This window comes from Zalophus californianus, chromosome 8 (genome assembly GCF_009762305.2).
Source record: "Zalophus californianus isolate mZalCal1 chromosome 8, mZalCal1.pri.v2, whole genome shotgun sequence".
Lineage (NCBI taxonomy): Eukaryota > Metazoa > Chordata > Mammalia > Carnivora > Otariidae > Zalophus > Zalophus californianus.
The window spans coordinates 114,150,495-114,175,349 of NC_045602.1; the positions used below are offsets into that span (position 1 = coordinate 114,150,495).

General features: G+C 52.0%; 1 protein-coding gene across 2 annotated transcripts in view; it reads right to left on the reverse strand.

Moving 5' to 3' along the window:
- NOL4L (nucleolar protein 4 like) overlaps nucleotides 1-24,855 on the reverse strand; it is a 129,526-nt gene that overhangs the window by 80,813 nt on the left and 23,858 nt on the right. The window lies entirely within an intron of this gene.

A 24,855-nucleotide genomic window follows, 5' to 3' on the forward strand; every position in this document is an offset into this window, starting at 1 on the left:
CGCCGGGATTGAGATGGGGTCCTGCTGCTGGGCAGACACCTGCCCGACTCCCACTAGCGGGGCTGGGAGGGAGCAGGGAGACTGCAGGGCATGAGGCTGGGGGATGTGGCCAGGGCCCTCAGGAAGCAGGCTGCTCGGCAGGTCTTTATTCATAGGGCACAGGAGACACACAGACTCAGGGACACCCTGCTCTCAGCCATCATCTCCCTAAGGGGAGACTTGGAGAAGTCCGGGGGGCTTCAACGATGAAGAGCAAGCAGGCGTGTGTGTGTGTCTGTGTGTCTGTGTGTGTGTGTGTGTGTGTGTCTGTGTGTGTGTGTGAGTGCGTCGGGGGAGGACTGGGGGGAAAGGAGGCGGGCTTTTCTCTAAAAGTGTCCAAAACACAAATCTCCCAGAGAAATCTTTCCTAAAAGATCTTGCTCATGGCTCAAGAACGTCAGCTCTAGGAGGGTGTGGGCTTCGTGTGTTGGCTCAAGGCTGCCTCCCTAGCACCTAGAACAATGCCTGATACTTAACAGGCTCAAAAAATAACTACCAAACGATTGACTGCTTATAAGCGGCAGGCAGGTGGGGTAGTTTAGACATACTCTTCCTCGGTCTGCATGGGGCCCATCGTTGAAGTGGCTTTGTGGCCCTGAGCAGTTATTTTGCTTCTCTAATCCTCAGGTCCTTTACCTGGAAAATGGGGCTAACAGAAGCAGCTTTCCTATAGCTACAAAGAGGAATAAAGGAGATACCCATGCAGCACTTAGCAGCAAGCCCAGCCCATAGGAACTGCTGGATAAGTATTATAATTACGAAGTGCTTTGTTGTTTGCAAAGTTTCCCCCAGCCATGATAGGGCTGAACGTCGCAACCAGCCTGAGGGGTTGTTAGGGTCAGGACCTGCCTGTGGTATAGGGGCTGGTAAATGGTAGAGCTGGTTTAGGATCTCAGTCTTTGTAGTCCAAGGAAAAGAGAGGTGGTGCTAAATGGGACACCTGCTCACAGAACATGCTGGCCATAGACAGGGTTTGGTTTCATCCAGCAACTCTCCCAACATGCCATGATGGGTGAACAGTGGCCCGCCTGAGAGCAGATGGGCATCTGGAGTGGAGGGTGCCAAATCCTAGAGCTAGTAGGCAGCATCCGTCAGGGGTGACCTCACTGGCCCCGTACAGACCCTCTTGCCAATGGCTTCCTTCCTAGTCAGGATCCATTTCAATGGGGACTTCTCAGATAGCATGCATCTGGGGGTGTGTGTGAGTGCGTGCGTGCGCGTGCGTGCACACTGTGTAGGAGTTGCTGCCTGCTGGTCCTGCTTCCTTGCTGTGAGACTGTGGGCAAACTCTTCAGCCTCCCTGAGCTTCACTTACGAGATGAGCTGTAAAATTCCATGACTGTTCTGTTCTTAAACTTTCTCAGGAGTTACCGTTACCTCTTTCCTGGAGGTATCTGAAGTCCCCTCTGAAGTCCTGGGCTGTCTATAAACAGGGCTCATTACTGACAAACTGGTGCATTAGCTGACTTGTAACTACCCACCATTTTAGGGGATCCTCAAATACTGCTGTGACAGAGTTGGATGGGACAAATATTATGACAGCCCAGTTAAAATGTACTTCTAACCAGAGTTTCACGTTGGCAAAAACTAACAAAAGAATCGGAAGAATAAAAATGTAACTGGGTTTCTATTTCTTGATTTGGGTGGTGGTTTTACAGGTGTGTTCCGTTTATAAAAAGCCATTAATCTGAGCACTTTACAATCTGTGTACTTCTCTGTATGTCTGTTAAGCTTTAATTTAAAAAGTATCTTAGGGGCGCCTGGGTGGCTCAGCCAGTTGAGCATCCAACTCTTGATTACGGCTCAGGTCATGGTCTCTGGGTCGTGGGGTTGAGCCCTGCATTGGACTCCATGCTTGGTGCGGAGTCTGCTTGTCCCTCTCCCTCCCTCCCTCCCCTGCGGCTTGCATGCACGCTCTCGTGCTCTCTCAAATAAATAAATAAAATCTTTTTAAAAAATATATTTTTAAGAAGTATAATGAGGTGGGTAGTTCCACAACATTTTGATAATCTGAATCTAGAGGCTTAATAATGGGTCTAACTGCTTAAAAGTGACTAGACCTCTCTGTTCATAAAACTGTTTCAAGCCAGAACACAGATACTTCTGGAAAAGGGAGATAAAATTTGGTGGGAGGGAATAGAGAAAGAAAATAATTTGATGAAAGACAATATTTTAGGTAGGTGAAATGGGAAGTGTCCCCTAACCAGCTTGGTAACCTTGGGCAGGTCACTTCTTGACCTTTTTTTTTTTAAGTAATCTCTACACGCAACTTGGGGCTTGAACTCACAACCCTGAGATCAAGAGTCACACGCTCCACCAAATGAGCCAGCCAGGTGCCCCACTTCTTGACCTCTTGAAACTCAGTTCCCTCACCTGTAAAATGGGCCAAAAAAGTCCTAGTTGGCTCTTCCAAGGATTAGGTTAAGAGTGTATGTCAGACATCTGGTTTATAAATGTTCATCTCTTCCCTTTGGACCCTGAATTTGGACATTTTGTGTTTAGGAATCTGCTCTTAGCTCCTGCCCTTCTGATCCATTCAGGTTACAGCACAGGTCCCCCAAGCTAATACCCACCATCAGAGGAGATGCTTAATTCCTAAGTAACACACTAAGGCTGTCACACAAGCTTGACAAAAATTTTCCTAAAGTCAAGGTGTAACTAACCAACCCAGATGAAACAACAAACTATACTGCCCAGTGCCAGGCCTCTGTCCCAACCTCCCACTTCCATTCTAAGGCAGACATCGGTCCCCACCAGCTTTGTACCCAGTCCAATGTGACTATAAAATTATCCCAGAGATACTCTTCGGGGATCATTTTTAGTAGCTCCCTCTTTAAAAATCTATTGTGATCTCCCCTGATGTTCAAACCTGGATCCTATAATTGGTCTATCTCAGCTGCAGAGATGTACACAGGAAAGGAGCGGGCTTGTAGCAAACCCAATTCAAACCACACAAGGTCTGCAGAGCCACACCTTGAACTGTCCTCTGGTGAGCTGTGGCCACCTGGACACCATGTGTGCTACACCCTTAGGGAAGAACACCAGGATATCTGTCTGTCCTTCAAGGAGAACCCTGGGAAGAGAACAAAGGGATCCCATGGCAGTCACGTGTGACAGACATCTTGCCATGCCCTGCATCCACAGAGGTAACAACTTTCATGCTAAGTGCTGCAGGAGAGGCATGCCTTCCTTAGCTGAGAATCCAGACACAGTGCTACAAGGCAAGAGCTGCTAAATAAAGGAGCAGAAAGCACCTTCCCCATAGCCTTGGGATGCCCCTGCCAACCACTTCTGCTTTGTACCCAAATTAGTTTAATCTGATCCATGGCCCTAAGCAAGCTGGGCCTTGGTTTGACAAAGAAAGCTCAGTCCATTTATAGGCTGAGGGAAGAGGGGGCCTAGAGCCTCCTGACTAACCCCAGCTTCCTGGGAACGCCAACCAGGAGTGATGGAACGGAACCCTGAAGCACCCCAAGGGAAAAGCTATGAGAAATACATGGTCAGTTGTGCAGGACCAACCTCTGGGGCCTTCCTGCTTGGGGAAGAATATTGCCATGGCAACACACTACATCCTTTCGAACCAGCCAACTCCAAAACAGCCAGCGAGACGTAGGCCAACAAAACCAGACATGGCAAGAGTTTTAAAAATTTCATGGAGTTTTAAAATTTTCATACTACCTTTCTTGGACATCACCATCTTCCTTTAAACCAGCCCATCTGGATTCTAAACTAAAGGCCAGGTTGCAAGTTATTGAGAAAAATCACCAAATGTCTATTTATATACTGCTCATGTTTCACAATATTTAGAACGGTGGTCCCAAAGTGTGGTCCCTAGACCATTAGAGTCGGCATCACCTGGGAACTGGACAGAAATGCAAATTCTCAGGCCCCACCTCAGACCCACCAAATCTCACTCTCTGGGGGTTTGACTAGGGCCCCCCCCCCAGATGATTCGCCCGCACCACAGATTTTGAGAACTGCTGATTAGAATGTCTCCATGACTCAGATAGGGAGGTAACTAGTAAAGGAAACTGGCATTGGCTCGTTAAATATATACTTGCTCTGTGCTTCTAGGCCTAATATGTTAATATTTTGTTCTCCTTCACCGAAGGCCAATTTTCCTAATGGTGGGAACAAAAGAACCTTATTGGGCAACATTAGTATAAATTCAAAACGCCTGCCCAATGACTTAATGTACATTATGGATAGAAAGGGCAAGAGCGCTCAGCAACCTGACCTCAGATTTAAGTCCTCCCTGGCAAAGTTAATTAATACTTAAGCAGGTCGTCCCTTGACAGGTCTCTTCTGGCTTCCTCAGTTTCCTCAAACTGAGTGCTCAGCCAAGGAGGATTGTGACACCCAGGGCTGCAGACCTGGACGAGGGAGATGGGCAGATCTGGCCAGGCCATTAGACAGGCTCCTGCCTGGGTGGGCTCCCTCAGGTGAGCTACTGAATCTGACTGAACCTTGCCTGTCTTCCCCCTAAGCCAATTAAATAGACCCCCATCCAACTGCTAAGGGATTTCAGTTCTGTCATTTCCATTGGAACTTCCAAGTCACTTGCTGGTAATAAGTTATACACTTAGCAAGGTGGGCTCACCATTTCAGGCCACCAGGGTGCCAGTTAGTGCCCCCCCCACCACAATATTAGCAGCATATGCCTTCCAGCAACAATGAGGCCTTGATTGACAGGATGTGGCTAAATAGCAGGGACATTGCTCAACTGGGTTCCTACGGTAGAGGAAGAAACCACACAGAAAGTCCTTAGGATGTGCCCTTTTGGTGCATTTCAGATCCAGCTCTTGATAAGGGGTAAAAATCAACAAGACTGCCATCAGAGGAGAAAGTCAGTCAGCAGAACCCACCCCTGGGGAGACATACCTTCGGCTAACCATTTACAATGGACTTCAGGGGGCTGATTGCACAGGCACATGTGAGGATGCCCCTCCATCCTATCTGGGCCAGCCCGCTAAATGGCTGCCATTACAGACAAAAGTTACTGCAAATATCAGGGGCATGCTACTTCCAGCTTCTGGAACTGTGGCTGTCCCTCCTGTCCCTCAAACCACACTTTAATAAATTCAGACAGGACTGAGGTTTTGCAAGTGCAGCATACCAGTTTTTGGGGGGTTCTTACAAAGTCTCCTTCCAGCTCCTGGCAGGGCTGGAAGAAGACCCAAGGAGAGGAGTCAGCCTCCTAAGAAGAAAACCAGAATGAAGACCCGCACCCAAGTATCAAGAAATTTCCTCCTCAGAATCCCCAAGAAAAGCTGGTCATCATTCGTAAAGACAGGCAATCAGGTATTGAGGGGAGGGTATTGCCTAAATAGAACAAGGATGGTATTTGAATAGCTCTCAGTTATAAATACTACCTACCGTGCACTGGAAACCAAAACCAAAACCAAGCAAACAAGAAAACAACCTTCCGAAACAGAGATCTGCACCAGAATTTTAGGACCCATAGTAGCCATGAGCTCTGGAGGCCGGGATGGGTGAGGGAGGAGACCACACCCCCGATAAATAAATAAATACATAAACAAGGCGCTGAGGACTCAGTGCAGCACCTGCCTCTTCACCCCTGTGCACAATCTCCAACTGTTAGCGCGGAGCCGCCACCGCGGCGCACCTGCCATCTGGAACAGGCCTCACATATTCCAAGCCCTCCTTTCTGCTTCGCTGAACCTCCATCTTCTTTCAAATCACGCTGGGGACCGAAATGCACACCCCGGGCCACAGAAAGGTGCCTGGGATCAGCCCCCGAACGACAGCGCTACCTTTGAGGGATGCCATATCCTTCAAGCAGCTCTGAATATATTTTTTTCTTTTTCCTTTCCTTTTTTTTTTTTTTTTTTGGTTAGCTCTGGAATATCTGGAAAGGATAGGGGGAAGGGTGGGAAGAGAAAGGGGTGCAGGGGGCCCAAGTGTCCCCCTTTTGGCAAGAGAGGGCAATGACCCCAGTTTAAGGGATGAAGGGAGGGGGGAGCACCGAAGGGCACTGTCAGGCAGGACAGCGTCAGGGGACCTGGCTGGGGGTTGTGGCCTGGGGGTGTCCACGAGGCGCACGTGCCCTAGGGGTGAAGTCACAGGCCTGAGGACAATCCAGCCCTGAGCCTGGCCAAAGGGCTGGCCTGCCTGAGCCTCAGTCTTCTCCTGTGTTGAGGTGACACAGTGTGACAGGACGGCTGTGGGAACCCCAGTGGTGCACAAATAGGGCCCACTCTGGGCGAGACACCCATAAATGACCTTTGTCGCTACTACTCTGAAGGGGCGCGCTCCAGGACTCTGGGGACCCGCCTCCCTCGGGAGCCGTGGCCAAGGACAGGGAATGGGGTCGCTGAGGGGGGGGGGGGCTTCTAGGCGGAAGGGGACGGCCCTGAGCCACGCAGGCCCTGCGGGCGGGTCCCTCCGGGGCCGCGGCGGGCGGCCGGGCGCGCTAACGAGCGGAGGCCCCAGGTGCGGGCCCCACCCTGCGCTAGGGTGGGGGGTAAGGGGGAGCTGGAGGGGGAGGGGAGGGCCCGCGCGCTAATGACTGTTGACAGCGCGCGCAGGGGCTGGCCGGGCCGCGCGCGCCGCTGACAGCTGCTCGGGCGGGGGGCGGGGCGCGGGGCGGGGGTGAGGCTGCTCTCGCTCCCCCCACGGCGCACGCGCGTGCGCCTCGGCGGGGAGGGGCGGGGAGAAGCGGGGAGGAGCGGGGAGGTGCGCGCGCGCCGGGCCCGGGTTCGGAGGGCCTGCTGGAGCGGCTCGCGCGGGCTCCTCGCGGGCAGGCAGGTAATGAGAGTAACCATGGCAACCCACCAGAGGAAGTGTATTCTGCAGGAGACGTTAATCCCCTCTCCCCGGAGCTGGGACAGCCTGACTTTCCATTCTCACACAGTAATTAGATACCAGCTGTCAGTGCAGGGGGGACAGCTCCGCGGCTGCAGCCCTGCTTGTGGGGGGGGGTCGCACAAAGGGGGCGGGGGGGACGCAGGGAGGAGGGCGTTAAAGACACAGGGACGCTTTCCGGCGGTGGGCCAGGGCGGCGCGCCTCCCCCAGTCCGCAGCCTCCAGGCGCGCGTCCGCTCACCTGGAGACCCCGCCCGCGCGGGGCCCCGCCCACTCCACACGCACCTGCTGCGCGCCCGCGCGCCCGCCTGCCCGCCCTCGCGTTCCCCTCTCCCAGCCCCGCCTCCCCACTCTCCGCGCACCTGCCCTGCGCCCGCCTCCCCCCTGCCCTCCCGCCCCCCCCCCCAGGGACGCTGCCCACCTGTCCTTTGTGCGGGCCGGTACCATTCGATCTGGCCAGCTCCCCTTCAGGGAGCGCCCGCTGTGTGCCAGGCGCTGTGCCAAGCCTGATCTGTGTAATCCTCACAGACCCTGTGTGGTAGGAGCCTCTGCTGTTCCCCGCCCAAGGCGCAGTGGGGTGTGGCCGTTTGCCCAGGGTCACGCAGAATTGAACCCCATCCCGATGCCCATTTCACCATCAAGCTACAGCGCCTCCCCATTGCATCCACATCCGTTATAGCTGGGGGGGGAGGGGGGCTCCCAACCGCTCAGGGAGACAAAACAGTCACACTGGTAGCTGGCATCATGGTGCACTTACTGTGTGCCAAACATTCACTGCCTCATTTCACTTTCCCAGCAGCTCTGGGAGGTTAATTACCCCCATCTCAGAGGTGAGGAAACTGAGGCACAGAAAGCTGAGGCGACTTGCCCACAGTCAAAAGTGGCAGAGCTGGGATTCAAACCCAGGCAGTCAGACCCCAGGATCCATGCCCCCAGGTACGGGGCACTATTAACTCCATCCCCAGGTTCCTGGTGGCTGGAATCCAGCCCAGGTCTCTCACTGTTCAGCCCACCCACATCCCACATCAGGGAGGAGCCATACCTGAAAAACCTAAGAAATTCCTAGGCCTAAAGCCACTGCCACATCCCTAATTTCTGTCAGGTCTCCCAGAAACCCTTGCTCTCAGCATGGGTAGCCACTTGGAAATCATTCTAGACCAGCCTCTCCATTTCCCAGGTAGGAAAACCAAGACCACCTAGGCCAAAGTCTAGCCCAAGGAGGAGATAGGCTGGTCAAGCCTTTGGGGAGACTTCAGTCCCCAAAGGCCCCAGCTGTACTTCCCTGATGTGCCCACCCCAGATCTGATTCTGAGGTGCTGAGAAGCAGAGCAGGCTCCTGTCCGCAGTGGCAGCCGGTGTCTGGGGCTGGAGGAGGCTATCTGATCCCTTCCCCACTGCCCCGGCCATGACCTCCTCCCTCCCTCCATCTCTCCCTCCTCCCTCCTGGCCAGAGTAGCCAGCACCCTGGGCTGCAGCTGAGAACCCTGCGTTCCCCAACCTGGCCCACATTCCTGTGGGAGGAGGGGCAGGGGGAGGCTGGGCCAAGGGCTTTAGGGACAGGGGTACCCCTGGGTCCACCCCACCCTGTGCAGGCCAAGGCAGGGCTGCCTCCAGCCTCACCGTTTCCTGCCTCCGCTCTCCCCATCTCTCAGTAGCAGAGCTGCCTAAATTTGGCTCCAGGAGGGAATGGGGGAGGCGGCAGCAGGCGGGTGCTGTCAGAGGCCAGGGCGCAGCTCCCTGTCTAGCCGGCTGGCATTTTTGCTGTCTGGAGGAGGGCAGGGGGGCCCAGCAGCTCTCTCTGGGAAAGGGAGATGTTCGTACCTTCTGACATGCTCTGAGTAATGTGCAAACGACATACAAACTGAGCTTCAAATCAGCATCCTAGCCAGGGAACAGCTTGGGTGCTGCTTTTGGGATGAGAACAGAAGGACCAGTGGCCCAATCCCTGGGGGCTCCAGCGGGGGCTGAGTGGAGGGGTACAAGAGTGTCCAGGGCTGGGAGTTGGGAGATGTGGTTTTTCTCCAGGTATAGCTTTGGGGCTTCAGATCAGCGGCTGGACCTTCTGGGTCCCAGCCTGAGGACACAGCCCTGGCTTTCTCTGCCTGCTCTGGCATAGTGCTTGGCACACCCTGTCACGTGGTCAAGTACATGAATTCTACAACCACTTTGTGCAGGTTTGAACCCTGACTCTCCATGAGCCAACTGCGTGAATTCCTCAACAGGATACCCAGGCAAACAGGTAGTGAGATTGGGCATCCCTTTTAGTACAGTTGCTTCCCTTCCCTGGAAGTCGGGCAGGGGGCATAGCCTGAAGGAACACAGGCTTTGGAACCAGACCTAGATTCCAGATGTGGCTCAGCTGGCAAGGCTCTGTGGGTCTCATTGCCCTTATCTGGGAAATGGGTTCAGGGTCAGGATCCCAAGATCAGTTGTGATGTTCCTGGGAGGGCCCGGCACACAGTGGGCATCCCAGAAATCTTCCCACTGGCCTAGTCTCATTGTTCTCCGCATTCATTCGACTACTTGCCCTGTCTTATTCTCGTCTTCCCTCTCCTCTTTGCTCTCTGGCCTGGTTTTTCTCTTGTCTCTAGGAAGTTACACATTTCTTGCAGTCTCTCTTCTCCCTTTCTCCCCACTTGTCTTAGTGACCTCAGGCAAGTCATTGCCTCTCAGAGTCTCAGTCCGCACATCTGCTAAATGGGGGTCACGGGAGGTGGATGAGGAGCTCCGTCTGGGATCTGGGGCCCCGTAGCACCTGATAGGTGGCAGCTCTTCTTTACAAGGCCTCCACCTCCCCACCAATCATCCCAAATGACCAGGAGGGGTGGGCTGTGCCCCCAGCTCTATCGGGTACAGGGCGTTGGGGCCCTGCTTCTCGGTAACTCTGTTTAACCCCAGATAACTGCTCTCCTGCCCCTCGGCCGGGGCTGATATGAGCTGAATCCAACTTCCTGCCACCCAAAAGCCACTTCCTGCCAAACTCAAGCTGATACCAGAAGAACTTGTTTTCTGTGCACAGAGCAGTCCTTGGTGGGGCAGCCACCCGCCTGCCTGCCCCGGGTGTGAACATTTTTTCCATTTGCCTGTCTGCCTGGTGGGGCTGGGTGGGGGAGGATGGGGACTCTGCCCTCTTCACCTCTGAGCCTGCCCGACCTGTCCCGCCACAGTAGCCTCCAGTCCTGCCAGTCCAGCCATCCCTGACAGGGTGCCAAGTGTCCCCATGGGTCCCGACAGACATGTGAAGGCAGTGATATACAGTCCGACAGAGTCACACAGCCATGGGGCATTTGGGCAAGGACTCCAGGAGACAAGTGTGTGACACCGTCAGGCACAGTCACTTGAACTCAGTCATCAGATAGAGCCACATTCAGAATCCCACAGTTATACCCAGTCTCAGAGCCACTCATACACATGCACACAGATAGGAAGCTCCCACGGAGCTCCCCACACTTGCCCCGCACCCCCCTTCCAGATGTGTTCACTGATTCAACAAACAGTCTTTGAGGATCTGCTCTGTGCCAGGCCTTGGGTAACCCATAGTAAGAATTATTGGAATAGTAACAAATAATTAGCTGACCGGTGGCTCTGCCTCAGTTTACTTATCTGTGAAAGGGGGAAAAGAGCCCTACCCCACAGGGCTTTTGGGAGCTAAAGCATGCAAAGCCCCTGAGCCGTCACCCCAAGTGACCAGGAGGAGTGGGCTGTGCCCTCAGACTCAGAGAACACCATCTAAGTCAGGCTATCTTAGTTAGCCAGGAGCATCCTGTGCCCAGTACCATGCTGAGATCCCATGTACATTATCTCCTGCATCCTGGCCCGAGCCCTGGCGGCTAAGGTCATTGTTCCTGTTTTTGCAGAATAGGAAACTGAGGCTCAGGGGAGAGCCCCAGAGTTCCTTAGGGTGCCCCCAATGACCTTGTCCCCTGCCATACTCTCACTTTCCTGCTCCAGCCTGTCCCACGACCTGCCTGTGCCCCTACCCACACACACTGTTGCCTCTGCCTGGAATGTCTTTGCCATCTGTTTTGGCATGACCAGCTCCTTCTGAACTGCCTACTTACAAAGCAAGTCCCAAAAGCCCATGTCAGGCCCTGTTCGCTTCCCTCAAAACACTTATCATTTGGGAAACAGTAAACCCCACTGGACATTAAGGGCCATGACCAAGGACCATTTTGTCCCATCCTCTGGCACATAGTAGGTGCCCCACAACTTCAGAACTCAATGAGTCATTGAAGTAGCCTTCTCTTCACAGCTACTGAGGACAGAGCCTGGAATCAAACCCAGAATACTCCGAAGCTGGAGCTCATTTCTATGCTACACCACCAGCAGGCGCTTAATAACTGAATGAATGAATGAATGAATGCATGAGTGAAACCAAGATCTTGGGATCCCAGTCCAGTGCTCCCCAGGCTAAGCCTTCTTCATTTCATGGCAGTGGGGACAGGAGCCAAGCTCCAGCCGCCTTGGATGGTGGCAGGGCTGACGGGCCGCCCGAAGCCGGCTGTCAGGAGCTCGTCTGGCCACAGCCGCCAGCAGGGAAGACCAGCTGGCGGGGCAGGGTCCATCGGCCCAGGCCTGGAATCTGAGCCGCCCTGAGAGGCCCAGCTTCTCTCCAGGCCCCCACAAACTGGCCTTTGTTCCCCAGGCCAGCCGAGACCCAGCAGCTTGGGCTTTCTCTCTGCCCGCGGCACCCGCGCTGAGCCGGCGGGGTAAATGGGCCAGCCTCCCCTCTGTCCATGCCCAGGACGTCGCTTCAGGACTAAATGGAGATGTAATTTTCTATACAAATCCATGACAATTTAGATGGAGTGATTGTAATTGGCTTTTCAATGGGGGTTTTGTCCAGCGCTGGTGGCTAGAACTGGGTGGCCTGTTTAAGGCAGGCTCCATTTAAATGACAATAAAGCAATAATATTGAGGACTTGTACAGTGCCCAGAGCCCCTCCTGGGCCCAAGTGGAGCCTCATGTTTATGGATCTGGTCCTTCCCCGGGACTGTCTGGACAACTGGGTGGGGGGAGCACCGAGCCTGGGAGAGGGGCTGCTGCATCTTTGAACTTCCAGGCACAGCTCTGGGATGGCTGGGGCAGGGTCCCAGGTCCACCACTTACGTACTCCCTCCTCTATTACACACTCAGTAACTGGCGCCTGGGGGCTGTCTGTTCTTCCAGGTGTTGGGGGTGCCAAGATACAGAAAAGCCTCCAGGTGGATCAGAGGGAGGAGGCTCCAATGGCTAGCACAGCGTGATGTTTGCGAGCATGACCTAGAGCCAGACAGCACGGGTTCAAATCACACTCCTGAGCTTCACTGAGTTACTTAACTTCTCTGTGCCTCTGTTTCCCCAGCCATAAAATGGAGTTGTGATGAAAGTTACTGAGAGGTGGAAACACCTGGGTAGGCCTCAGCTACGTGCCTGGCCTGTGGGAGACACTGTATGTACGTTATTGCCCTTGTTCATTAAAACCTCCAGCTCTGGGGTCAGATTTGCTGGGTGACGGTGGGCGCGTGACTTAACCCCTTTCAAGCACGTGGCTTCTCTTTAAGGTGGGGCTTTTAGGGGAGCCGACCCCACAGGGTCGTGAGGATTTAAGGAGAGAATGCAGGAGAGCGCTTAGCACAGGGCCCATGCTAGCTCCATAAACATCAGCGATAAACATTAGCTCTCTTCACCGTGAGGCTCCTTGGCCTTGAGGAGCTCGCCATCCAGTGATAATTATAATGTTGAGTGTGGGAGACAGAGAGAAAAGAAAGCTCACAGGAAGCTGGGATGGAGCAGTTTCCCCCACCCGGCAGGGGACGGACCCGGAGGGAATGATCCTGAGGGGCCTCAGGAACAGGCTGGGGCGTGGAGCTGTGTTAAAGAAGGAAGAAGGCTTCACCGAGGAGGATGACCTCGGGCTGGGCCTTGAAAGATGAGTGGCATTTTTGCCAACAGAAAGGGTAGATACTAGTGCTGGGCCCTGTGGCTACAGAGTCCCAGGTGGACCCTGCGGCCCTGCCTCCCAAACAGGTGATTCATACCTGAGGGGAAAGCTGAGGTGGGCAAGATGTGAGTGGGGGGGGAGGCGGTCAGGGAGGCCCTTCTGAAAGGGGGAAACAGCATGTTTCCCTTCTGGAAAGCCTCTAGGGAGGGGAAACAGCATGTGCAAAGGCGGGGGGGGGGGGGCGTCTGCGGCAGTGGGGAGCTGAGAGCGGGGAAACCCTACAACGTGGCTGGAGAGATGGGACAGGGTTTGTGGCTTCCCTCACAGTGAAACAGGCAGCCACGGAGGGATCTTAAGCAGGCAGGTGACACCATCCAAACTGTATTTTTCTCAGGATCCCTCTGGCTGCTTGTGGAAAATGGGCTGCAGAGAGGAAAGGGTAAGAGGGAAGGCGGGGAGACCATGGAGAAGCCATCGGTCACTGCGGGAGGGAAGTGGCTGGATCCAGGAAGGGGCAGCACTCAGGGACTGGTGGATGGATCACGGGTGGGCAGAGCTGGGTGCGGGGCTGTGTGCTGCTGGTACAGAAGCAGGGCTGGTGGAAGGAGATGAGAGAAGAGAGGTGAGGGCGGTCTCCCACCTCCTCACGCCAGGCTAAGGTTCTTGGGCTTTTTTCCTAAAGGCAGCAGGGAGCCAACATGGTTTTTCTCCAGGCAGGGAAAGACCATGCTGAGATTTGTGCTTTTGAAAGATCATTCTGGCTGCAGGGTGGAGGGGTGGGAGGTGGTGGGTGGGTGAGGCTGGAGGGAAGAAGGCAGGGAGGGAGAGTGGTGGGTGAGGACTCAGAGGCCTCAACAGGCATGCTGGCCATTGCCCAACTCCAGAAACAACACACTTCTTCCTCAGAGAGGTCTAAAACCTAGTCCTAGGTCACAGAGCTTGTTGAGAGAGATGGGATACCACCCCAGAGCCCAGTGCTCTTTTTCCTTTTGGCATCATCTGCCTTGGTTGCCAATAAAATCGATCACAAATAGTGCTTCATCCTCACTGTCAGGTATAGAGCCCTTACTATGAGTCCAGGAGGTGAGTACTATTATTGTTCCCATTTACAGATGAGAAAGCCAAGGCTCTGAGAGGCTAAGTCACTTGCCCAAGGGCACCCAAGCTGGGAATGGAGAGCCAGACTCAGACCCTGGCACTCTGACTCCAGACCCACAGACCAGATGTCCTAACCAGGCCACAGGCCAAATGAGGCCTATGGACATATTTTGGGGGGCATGCAGAGATTTATCACAATTTCAAATTTATTGCTATACTTAAAAATTAGTAAATTTCATGGACGGAGAAACCCTGAACTTTGGATGGAACCTCCTGATGTTGACAGCCTCAGGACCCAATCCTTGAAGCTCGTCCATCTTGTAGCCTCCAGGGGAGGTCAAACCTCCAGCCTGGGGCTCTCGTCTGCCTCCATATGGCTAGCTGGACAAATCTGAAAGCAAGTGAGTAGGGCCCCTCTGGAGGGCCAGGGAAAAGCATCGATCCATCCATCCATCCATCCATCCATCCATCCATCCATCCATCCATCCAACAAGTGTTTGCACCACCACCACCCACTCCACTGCCCAGCCAGCACCAACTCTCCTGAATCAGAAACCACCTCCATCCCCACTCACTCAGGCCAAACCCTGGAGTCCTCCTGGATTCCTGCTTTCTCTCACGTGCCACCAGGCCCATCCCATCCCCCAGCAAATCCTGTTCACTCTACCTTTAAACTATAGCTAGAATCCAAGTGCTTCCTACCAGTTCCCCTGCTCCTGACCTCCGGTCCCAGGGCCTGTGGGGCACCAGGGAGGGGCATACACTGGCACTCCAGGGGCCCTGCAGCCTAGCTTCTGCCTCCCCACTCTGGGTCTCCGTCGCTTCCTCTGTAGGAAGAGTGAGATAAAGCGGGTCATTTTGACTCCTGTTATCCTTTTGTCCAGATTCTGGAGCCGGACACTTCATGTTAAAATCCTGATTCCTGGGGGCGCCTGGGTGGCTCAGTCATTAAGCGTCTGCCTTTGGCTCGGGTCGTGGTCCCAGGGTCCTGGGTTTGAGCCCTGCATCAGGCTCCCTGCTCCGCGGGAAGCCTGCTTCTCCCTCTCCCACCACCCCTGCTTGTGTTCCCTCTCTCGCTGTCTCTCTCTCTGTCAAATAAACAAACAAACAAATAAATAAAATCCTGATTCCTTTCTGGCATTGGGAGGGCACCCTGGGGGCAGGTCAGAAGTTCTCTGGGATGGAGGCTGTCTTGTTTACCACTGACTGGATCCTCAGTATCTACTAGAGCCTGGCACAGAGTAGGTGCTCAGGAAACATTTATTGAATGAATAAAGGAATGAATGAACCCCTGACTCACTTGCAGAGGGCCTTAATTTTCCCATCTGAGAAACAGAGTAATCTAATGCCTGGACTTCCTTCTTGTAAAAGTTAACATTTATTGAGCATTTACTCTGTACTGTCACTGGGTAAGCGCTTTACATATAATAACTCGTTTACTTTTTTTAAAAAATTTTTTAAAGTAACCTCTACACCCATTGTGGGGCTTGAACTTACAGACCCCATCAGGAGTTGCATGCTCTACCGACAGAGCCAGCCAGGCACCCACTCATTTACTCTTCACTGTAACCCTAGGAAATATGAACAACTCCTTTTTATGGTTGCAGAAACTAAAGCTCAGAGAGGTTAAGTGGCATGACCAAGGTCACACAGCTCATCAGTGGTTGGGCAAGAGACCAACCCAGGCAGCCTGACCTCAGAACTCTCATTCTTAAACACTGTTCCAGACTGCTTTCAAGACGAAAGGAGGTTTGGGAAATCCTGCTCCAAGGAGGTAGCCCAAATTGCAGATGGGGGACTATGCTGGGCGGGGCATAATTCCATGGCTCCCTACTGCTGGTCAAATAATACCCAACACCCACATCTGGACATAAGGCCCCTGGAAGTAGCTCCAGCTGCATCTCCTCCTCACTCAGGCCCCCGTACAAACCTGACACACCAGCCGTCCTAGCTGCTTCTCTTCCCCATTAGACCAGGGGCAGTCCTGCCTCTGTGCCTGGACATCCACGGTTTCCTCTGCCTGAAATGCCATCACCTGGCTCCTGAGCCATCCCTCCTCTGAGTTTCATTCCAGTGCCCTTCTACCCACTCCCCCGTGAAGACTTCCCTGATCCCTCACCATATTTCTTGCCTTTGATGTCTTCTAGCACTCTGCCAACCAGGATAATAGAGTTAGTGTATTTTGACATGCCAGGAGGTACTATCCACAATGTCATTTTACAAATGAGGAAACGGAGGCACTGAGAAGGGACGTGAGTTGCCCAAAGTGACATGGGGCAGAATCAGGACTGAACCCACATTTACCTGACCCAAAGCTAGACCCCTGAGCCCCTGAGTCAGACCACATCTCCTGAAGTCTGTCTTTGAGACTTCGCTGCCTTGCTTACGAGGAGGGACACAGCCTGAGAGCAAAGGCCACTTCGCACTTCTGGGGACAGTGCCAAGCATACCATAGTTGCTCCTTCCAGACTCCCTAGTGACCGGCCAGCCTCAGCCTTCTGCTTGAGTAAGTGTGGTCTTAGAAAGAGATGTGCCAGGCACCACATGCAGAGTCTGCGTTCCTCCAGGAGTCCCTTTGGAAGGGGTTCGAGGTGCTCTGAAGGCACAGGGAGGATCGGATGGTGGGAAGTCAGGAGGCTCAGGAGGTGGACAGACCATATGATGTTAGATCATTGTAAAGCGAGGATTTAAATCTGACCATGAGAGTCACTGTGAGGGGATGCCAGTGCCAGTATATAGTGAGCACTCAGTATATAGTAACCATGGTTATTCACTAAATGGTTCATATTCTAGACTTTGCTGCCAGGAGTGGAGGGACTATTAAAGACCAAAAAACATATCCCCTCAGACCCAGCAATTCTACTCCTTGATATAAACTCACATGTGTATGGAATGGCCATCAATAGTCAAGGATGTTCACTGAAGTATTTTTGTGAGAGGAAAATACTGGAAACAACCTAAATGTCCATTAGCAGAGGACCATGTAAATAAATTATGGTATATGCACAAAAGCAAATACTATGCAGCTGTAAAAAAGAATAAGAAAGTTCTTTATGTTCTGACCTACTTATGCACTGACAGTACATAGATTTACTGTTTAACGGAAAAACAACCTGAAGAATGTAAGGGCTAAAACTATAAAACTCCGAGAAGAAAACATAGGGATAAATCTTCGTGTCGTTGGATTAAGCAATGGTTTCTTAGGTATGACACCAAAAGTGCAAGAAAAAGTAGGCAAGTTGGATTTCATAAAAATAAAAACTCTGGCACTCCCAAGGACACCATGAAGAAAATGAAAAGAGGGACGACTGGCTGGCTCAGTCAGTGCAGCACATAACTCTTGATCTGGGGGTTGTGAGTTCGAGCCCCATGTTGTGCATAGGGCTTACTTTAAAAAAAAAAGAAAGAAAGAAAACGAAAAGAGAATCACAGACTGGAAGAAAATACTTGCAAATCGTACATCTGATACGGACTTTTATCTACAATATATAAAGAAGCCTTATAACTCAATAACAAAACAACAAATAATACAATTAAAAATGGTCAAAGGATTTAAATAGGACATTCCTGCAAAGATATGCAAATGGCCAATGAACAAATGAAAAGATGCTCAATATCATTAATCATCAGGGACATGCAAATCCAAACCACAATGAGATATCACCTCACACACGCTTAGGATGGCCCTCATCAAAAAGATAGTGTTGGCGAGGATGTGGGAAAATCGGAAGCCTCATAATCTACTGGTAGGATTGTAAAATGGTGTGACCCCTTTGGGAAACAGTCTCGCAGCTCCTCAAAAGGTTAAACATAGAATTCCCATATGATCCAGCTGTTCCACTCCTAGGTGGTAGAGAATTGAAAGCATATACCCAAAAACTTGTACGTGACTATTTGGAGCAGCATTATTCATAATAGCCCACACGTGGAAACGACCCAAATGTAAATCAACTGTTGGACAGATAAATAAAAGGTGGTATGTCCATAACATGGAATATTATTTGGTAATAAAAAGAATGAGATACACGCTATAACATGGGCACATCTTGAAAAAACTATACTAAGTGAAAGTAGTCAGCCACAAAAGACCACATATTATATGATTCCATGTATAGGAAGTGTCCAGAGCAGGCAAATCTACAGAGAAAGAAGCAGATTAGTGGTTGCCCAAGACTGGGGGGGAGGGGAATCAGGGAGAAGTGAAGAGCGACTGCTAATGAGTATGGAGTTTCTTTTGGGGTGATGAAAATATTCTAAAATTTATTGTGGTGATGGGTGCACAACTCTGAATATACCAAAATCCACTGAATTGTATTTTATTTTATTTTTTTAAGATTTTATTTATTTATTTGAGAGAGAGGGAGAGCACAAGCAGGGGGAGCGGCAGGCAGAGGGAAAGGGAGAAGCAGGCTCCCCGCTGAGCAGGGAGCCCGACGTGGGACTCGATCCCAGGACCCCGAGATCATGACCTGAGCCTAGGGCAGATGGTTAATTGACTGGGCCACCCAGGCGCCCTGAATTGTATTTTAAATGGGTGAGTTGTGTGGTATGTGAATCATATCTCAATAAAGCCATTATAAGAAAAAAAGCAACCTACATATTTGCACAACATATTTTGTGTAAAAATAGAAAGAAACCCCACAAATATATGTGCATATGTGTTTATATATATGTATAAAATATCTCTGGAAGGATACCCAAGAAATAATAATGGTTGCCCCCGGGGAGAGGAGTTTGGTGGCTGGCAGACAGGGCTAGGAAGGAGACTGTTTTTCACTATACATTTGTACCTGATGATTTTTTTTTTTTAAGGGATGAGATTCTATTACTTTTACAAAATGTTATACTTTAAAACAACAACCAAACAAACATCCAGTGGTTTATTACTGGCCCTCAGCCAGAGGATGGGTTGGGCCAGGCAGCTCTGAACACAGGACATGGAGAGGGAAACCCAAATTGACAGTTTTCCAAGCCTCACTAACGTCACCCTCTTATTCCTCACACAAGCCCTGCCAGAAGGTTTCAGCACCAGCCCTGTTTCCACCAGCAAATCCTGTGGCTCCTCCTTCAACCAAGCCTAGAACCTGCCCACTTATCACCCTGCATGGGCACCATTCGGGCCCAGGCTGCCATCCCCTCTTGCCTGGCGCACTTGGATCATGGCACCAGCCTACTCCCAGCTTCCACCCTTCCACCTCCACACAGATCTGTCCTTGCCACTCACCCCCACACCCTGGGCACCAGCCCACTGACCTCCTCACTGTTACTCACACTCCCTAGGTACTACACCTGCCTCAGGGCCTTTGCACTTGCTCTGCTCTCTGCCTAGATACTCTGCCATCAGATACCCACATGGAGGCTCCCTCACCTCCAACATGTCTCCGCTCTAATCTCGCCTCAAAAGGAGGCCTACCCAGACCTCGCTATCTCAAATAGCAGCTCCTAGCCAATCTCCTTTCCCTACTTTATTTTTCTATATAGTACCTGACATATTTAATATTTACATTTGCTTGTTTGTGACCTGGGTCCCAACCCCCAAATGTAGGCTCCATGGAAGGAAGAATTCTTTCTTTCCCCAGCACCAAAAACAATGCACATTGTAGGTGCTCAAAAATATTTGTTGAAATAAAACTGGGTCCTAAGAAACTGTCATAGATCAGTGGTTAAGGGCACATGCTGACTAAATGTAATGTGGTATCTTGATTGGGATCCTGGAACAGAAAACAGACGTTAAGGAAAAACTAGTGAAATCTGAAAAAAGGATGAGTTTGGTTCCTAGTGATGTACCTGTGTCGGTTCCTCAGCTGTGACAAACGTACCATCATAATGTCAAACGTTAACAAGATGGGAAACTGGGTGAGGGTTATACAGGAACTCTCTGGACTATCTTTGCATCTTTTCCATAAACCTAAAATTGTTCTGAAATAAACGGTTTATATAAAATTTTTAAATGTGTCGAATGAAAGCACAAATGTACAAACTGAGGCCCAAATGTGCAGGCACTTGCCACAGCCACGCAGCCAATGAAAACCAGTGACCTGTGGGCAGAGAGACCCAGCAAACAGGCCCCAAGAGAAGGAGGCTACTATCACTGGGGATCCATTTGTTTTGCAACAAAGGGGTCAACGTTATATTGAGGGAGGGTGTTTTTCTTTCCAAATCCCTCAAGAGGCTCAGACATTTCGCTGAGAATCCATGCCTGGCCCTACAGAGCTCAGAAGTCAGGCACACTGAAATAGCCACCTCCCCAGAAAATTGTCCTTTCCTCCTGGGTCCCCAGGAGGCCCAAACAGCTTCTCCAAATCATGATAATGTTTGCTAAGGCCTTTCTTGGGTCCGTAGCTCAGGATCTCAAGCTGGGTCATATAAACCAGGGTAGGGGACAAGGAGGGGACTAAGAAAGAACAAGAGTGGTCTAGGCAGGGAAGAGAAAAGGGACGACTCAATACTGAGCGCCTACTAGGAGCTGCCATGGGACAAGACATTTTAGGCCTATGTGACCTCACTCCAGGCTCCCAGCCCCACAAGGCTGATTTGGTTACTCCCATTTCAGCAGTGAGGAAACCAATGATTGGAAAAGGATGCAGTCAGGGCGTGATGGAGCAGCTGCACGGGGACTCCATCTCCTGGGCCTCATCCTGAACCTCTCTCCCCACCCTCCCCGAACTCCAGCCATGCCCGCCAAATGCTGCCTCCTGCCACCTGGCCTTGGCCCACGTTGTACCCTCTGCCTGAAACACTCTTTTTTCCCCTATTACTAAGCTAACTTCTCCTTGGCTTTGAGGCTTCGGCTCAAGTATTACTGCCTGTTATGGGCTGAGCTGTGTCCCCCCCCGCCCCAACTCCTCCCCACTGCAAATTCCTATGTTGAATCCTACCCTGTATCTCAGAGTGTGACTGTAGGGAGACAGGGTTTTTAGAGAAGGAATTGAGTTAAATGAGGTTATTAGGGTGGGCCTAACCCAATGTGACTGGTATCCTTTTAAGAGGAGGAGATGAAGACACAGAGACACAGGGTGGGAAGCCCAGGTGAAGACACAGGAAGACAGCCACCTGCAAGCCAAGGAGGCAAGCCTCACGAGAAACCAACCTCCAACAACTTGATCTTGGATTTACAGCCTCCAGAACTGTGAGGAAATAAATCTCTGATGTTCGAGCCCCCAGGCTGCGGAACTTTAGATGGCAGCCCTGGCAAATGAATCGATTGCCTCAGAGAAGCCCTCCCTGGATGCCCACCCCCCCCCCCATCACCATGCACAGGTCCGGCCCTTGTGAGCACCGTTCCCTTCATGGTACCTCTCACAATGGCGGCACTGTGTGTGTGTGTGTGACAGTGTAGTCAGTGGCCATCTCTCCTGGTAGATGGTGACCATTGCGAGGGCACAGACGGGGCCGGCCATGGTCTCGGCCAGGGCCTAGCACGGTGCCTGCACACAGTAGGCGCTCCATGAGCAGGTGCTGAAGGAGTAAAGGACAAGCAAAGTTCCACGGCCGTGGGGCGTTTTCTTGCCTTTCTTTGTGCCTGTTTCCCTGATCATGAAACAGCAAGTCCAAGGCTTCTGGAACTTTTAAACTTCGTTCCTCTTCTGAAGCAAATATTAATTTATGGAGTGGGGGCCTTCCCTGGGACCCCTCTGCTCTGCCGGGCTTGGTTTTGCCCAGTGACTTTTTTTTTATTAAAAAAAATTTTTTTTAAGATTTATTTATTTATTTGACACAGAGAGACACAGCGAGAGAGGGAACACAAGGTGGGGAGTGGGAGAGGGAGAAGCAGGCTTCCCGCGGAGCAGGGAGCCCGATGCGGGGCTCGATCCCAGGACCCTGGGATCATGACCTGGGCAGACGCTTAACGACCGAGATCAAGGCAGACGCTTAACGACTGAGCCACCCAGGCGCCTCAGCCCAGCGACTTTAAATCAAATCCTTGCTAAAAAAATGTAAAATTAATTTCCAGAGTCAGCAAAAGGTGCCTCACCCTCTGCTACCTGTCCCTATGTCTCCTTGAATTCTGTTCTTCCTGCTCCCCAGGTCCGGTTCAGCTTCCTGCTCCTTCCAGTTCTCTGGGGTACATCCAAAAACCTCCCTCCCCAAAAAGCTCACCCTCAGAGAACCTGGAGACATGAACTGGAGGCTCAGAAAGGGAAAGACAGTGGCCCAAAGTCACACAGCCAGGCAGGGACTGGTACCTCTGTGAACCTCTGTTCAGGGCCCAGTTCCATCTCATGGGGCATCAGCTGTGGTAACTGCCCACAAAAGTGTCCTCTGCCCTGGAGAAATTACCCTATCCCCTCCATTCACCCGACCCAGCAAGTCTGCTCTGGACAGAGAAGGGACTGGCCAGAGTCAGCCTCAGGCACAGCAGATATCCCCGGGGCACGGAGAGAACGTGGCCTGCCCAAGGTCACACAGGCTGGAAAGAGTGGGGCCAGAGAGCAGGAAGTCCCAGAGCCCGGGCTGCAGACCACACGGCCATCCTGCCCTGGCCGCTCTAGCTGTACAACTCTGCACGAGCTGGGTTATGGGATATTGATTCAGCTCGTGCTGCAGGCTGGAGCGGGGGATCTTAGGACTCGGGCAGACCTGAGTTCAAATCTAGCCATGTGATCTTGGGCAAGGGACTCCATGGCTCTGGGATGTTTTTCCTCAACGGTAACATGGGGTTAATGGCGTCTACCTGGCGGGGATATGATGAAGGGAAAGTGAAACCGTATTAAGGTTAACATTCACGCGTGCATGCCAACGTTAGGGTGAAGCCATTAACACAGAGCCTATCTACTACTTAAGGTGGGGTCCACCCACTCAGCCCATTCAGTAAAGCAGAGTCCACCCTCACCCCCCACATCCCGCCCCTGCTGATGGGCCCCCTTGCTGCTGAGCGGCCCTATGGTCCCATCTGCTGAGTCATGGCACCAACGCCCTTCGTCATTCGGTTTGTGGACGGTGCTGAAGGTAGTCAACATAGCCAGTTAGAACATTCTCAACACCTCCTTGGTGTTTACTTACTACTTTACTATAGAGACAAGACTCTGAAAGAAGGGTCCTTGGCCTCCTCTGCAGGGACTTCAAGAGCAACCCAGCCGGCTTCCCAAATCTTCCCGTTTGGGCAGGCCCAGTGCTTGGGCAAGTGCGAGGAATGGTAGGAGGCTCTACACTCCCCTCCGCCCTCTCCCCCGACCATGAAGCACTGTGATCTCTGGCAAGCCCTGAATGATGGACAAGGGGGCATTCTTGACATGGACCAGTTCTCTCTAGGTCTAGAAACAGGTTCTGTACATATGATGCCTCTGTATGCATCAGATACCTCTGGAAACACAGACAAGCTAGTCGCAGCCGTGCTTTTGGAGAGGGGAAAGAAAAGGGGCGGGCAGGGAATTGTTACCGTATCTTTTTAAACTGTCAAATTTCGCATCATGTGAATGCACTGTGTATTTAGACAAAATTACAAATATAACAGAACCTAGGGTTCTGGGTGGAAGGATTAAAACCCCCAGCATTCCAAGTTTGAATGACCCTTCTGCCATTCCTGTGGATATAACTGAAAACTGGGCCAGAGGGGCTTGGCTGATACAGAGTGAGTTGAGAGGGGGTCATTTCACCTTATGGGCCTCAGTGTCTCCTCAGGATCAAGACAGCTGTTGAAACCCACGTTATCATCTAACCCCCATTTGCTAGTCCCTTGGGATCAGCTCAGGGTGGGGGGAGGGCACGAAAGATAGAGGGCAGTCTATCATGGGAGCCATGAGCTACGGGGGCGAGTTCCCAGAAGCCCAATGGTCCAGCACTGTGAATGGGACTCTCAAGAACATCACCCAGGCAAACCCCTAAGTTTACTGATGGGGCAACTGAGGCACAGAGCTGGCATGGCACGGTGCCTAGATGACACCACCAGACTGGGCATGTCACCTGCCCATAGCCCAGCACCACTTGTCTTGTGACAGAGGCATTTGGGGGGCTTCGTCTGTACTAAATTCGCCCCTGCACCCTCAAGAGGCCACATGGGCAGGTGGAGGATCTGGTCTGCACACGGCCCTTTCCGCAGCCCGGGGAAGCTGGAGGGTCGGCTGCACCAGGCCCGGCTGGGCCTTGCAGGCTGCGGTAGAGTCTGGTCTTTGTCCTAAGAGCCCCTGGGGAGCCACTGAAGGGTTTAGGCTAGGAACTAAAGTTGTCTGATTTATGTTTCAGAAGATTGCTCTGGCTGCTGAGTGGAGAATGGACTGGAGGGGTGAGAAAAGGAGCAGAAGACGGATGCAGAAGCCAATGCAGCCTGGACCAGATGAGGAGCAGTGGGAGAGTTGTGAATGGGTCCAAGGAAGGTGAGCTGATTGTAAATGGCAAAAGTATATTCCTCCTTGGGTAGTAAGTCCCCTATCCCTGGACTTGTTTATACCGAGCCCAGGCCACACCATGACAGAGCTATTATAGCAGGGACTTGATAAATTGGACAACAATGCCAAGATTCCTGGTCACCTCCTCCAGGAAGCCTTCCCTGACTTCCAAGGCTCGGTCAGCTGCCCCAGAGCATCCCATGTCACAGCACTAATTATCCTGGGTTATAATCACTGGTTTCCAGATTTCTATGTCCTTCTCCACCAAGAGAGCAGGGACTACTTTGCTCCTGTCCAGATTCCCAGTCCTCAGCAAAGAACCTGACACACAGTAGGACCTCATATATCACTTACCCTCCCTTTCTTTTCCTTCTCTCCCCAACACCCCTTCTCCCAGGTCTTTCATCTGGGTATCCCCAGTGCCCAGCCCAGACGCTGGCATACCGTGGGTGCTCTGTAAACATTTCTTTTCTTTAAAAAAAAATTTTTTTTAAGATTTTAAGTAATCTCCACACCCAATGCGGGGCTTGAACCTACAATCCCGAGATCAAGAGTCGCACGCTCCACCAACTGATCCACCCCAGGAAACGATTCCTGAAAGGGATCGTCTGTCCAGCAGATGTAGCACACAGTAGGAGCTCAGC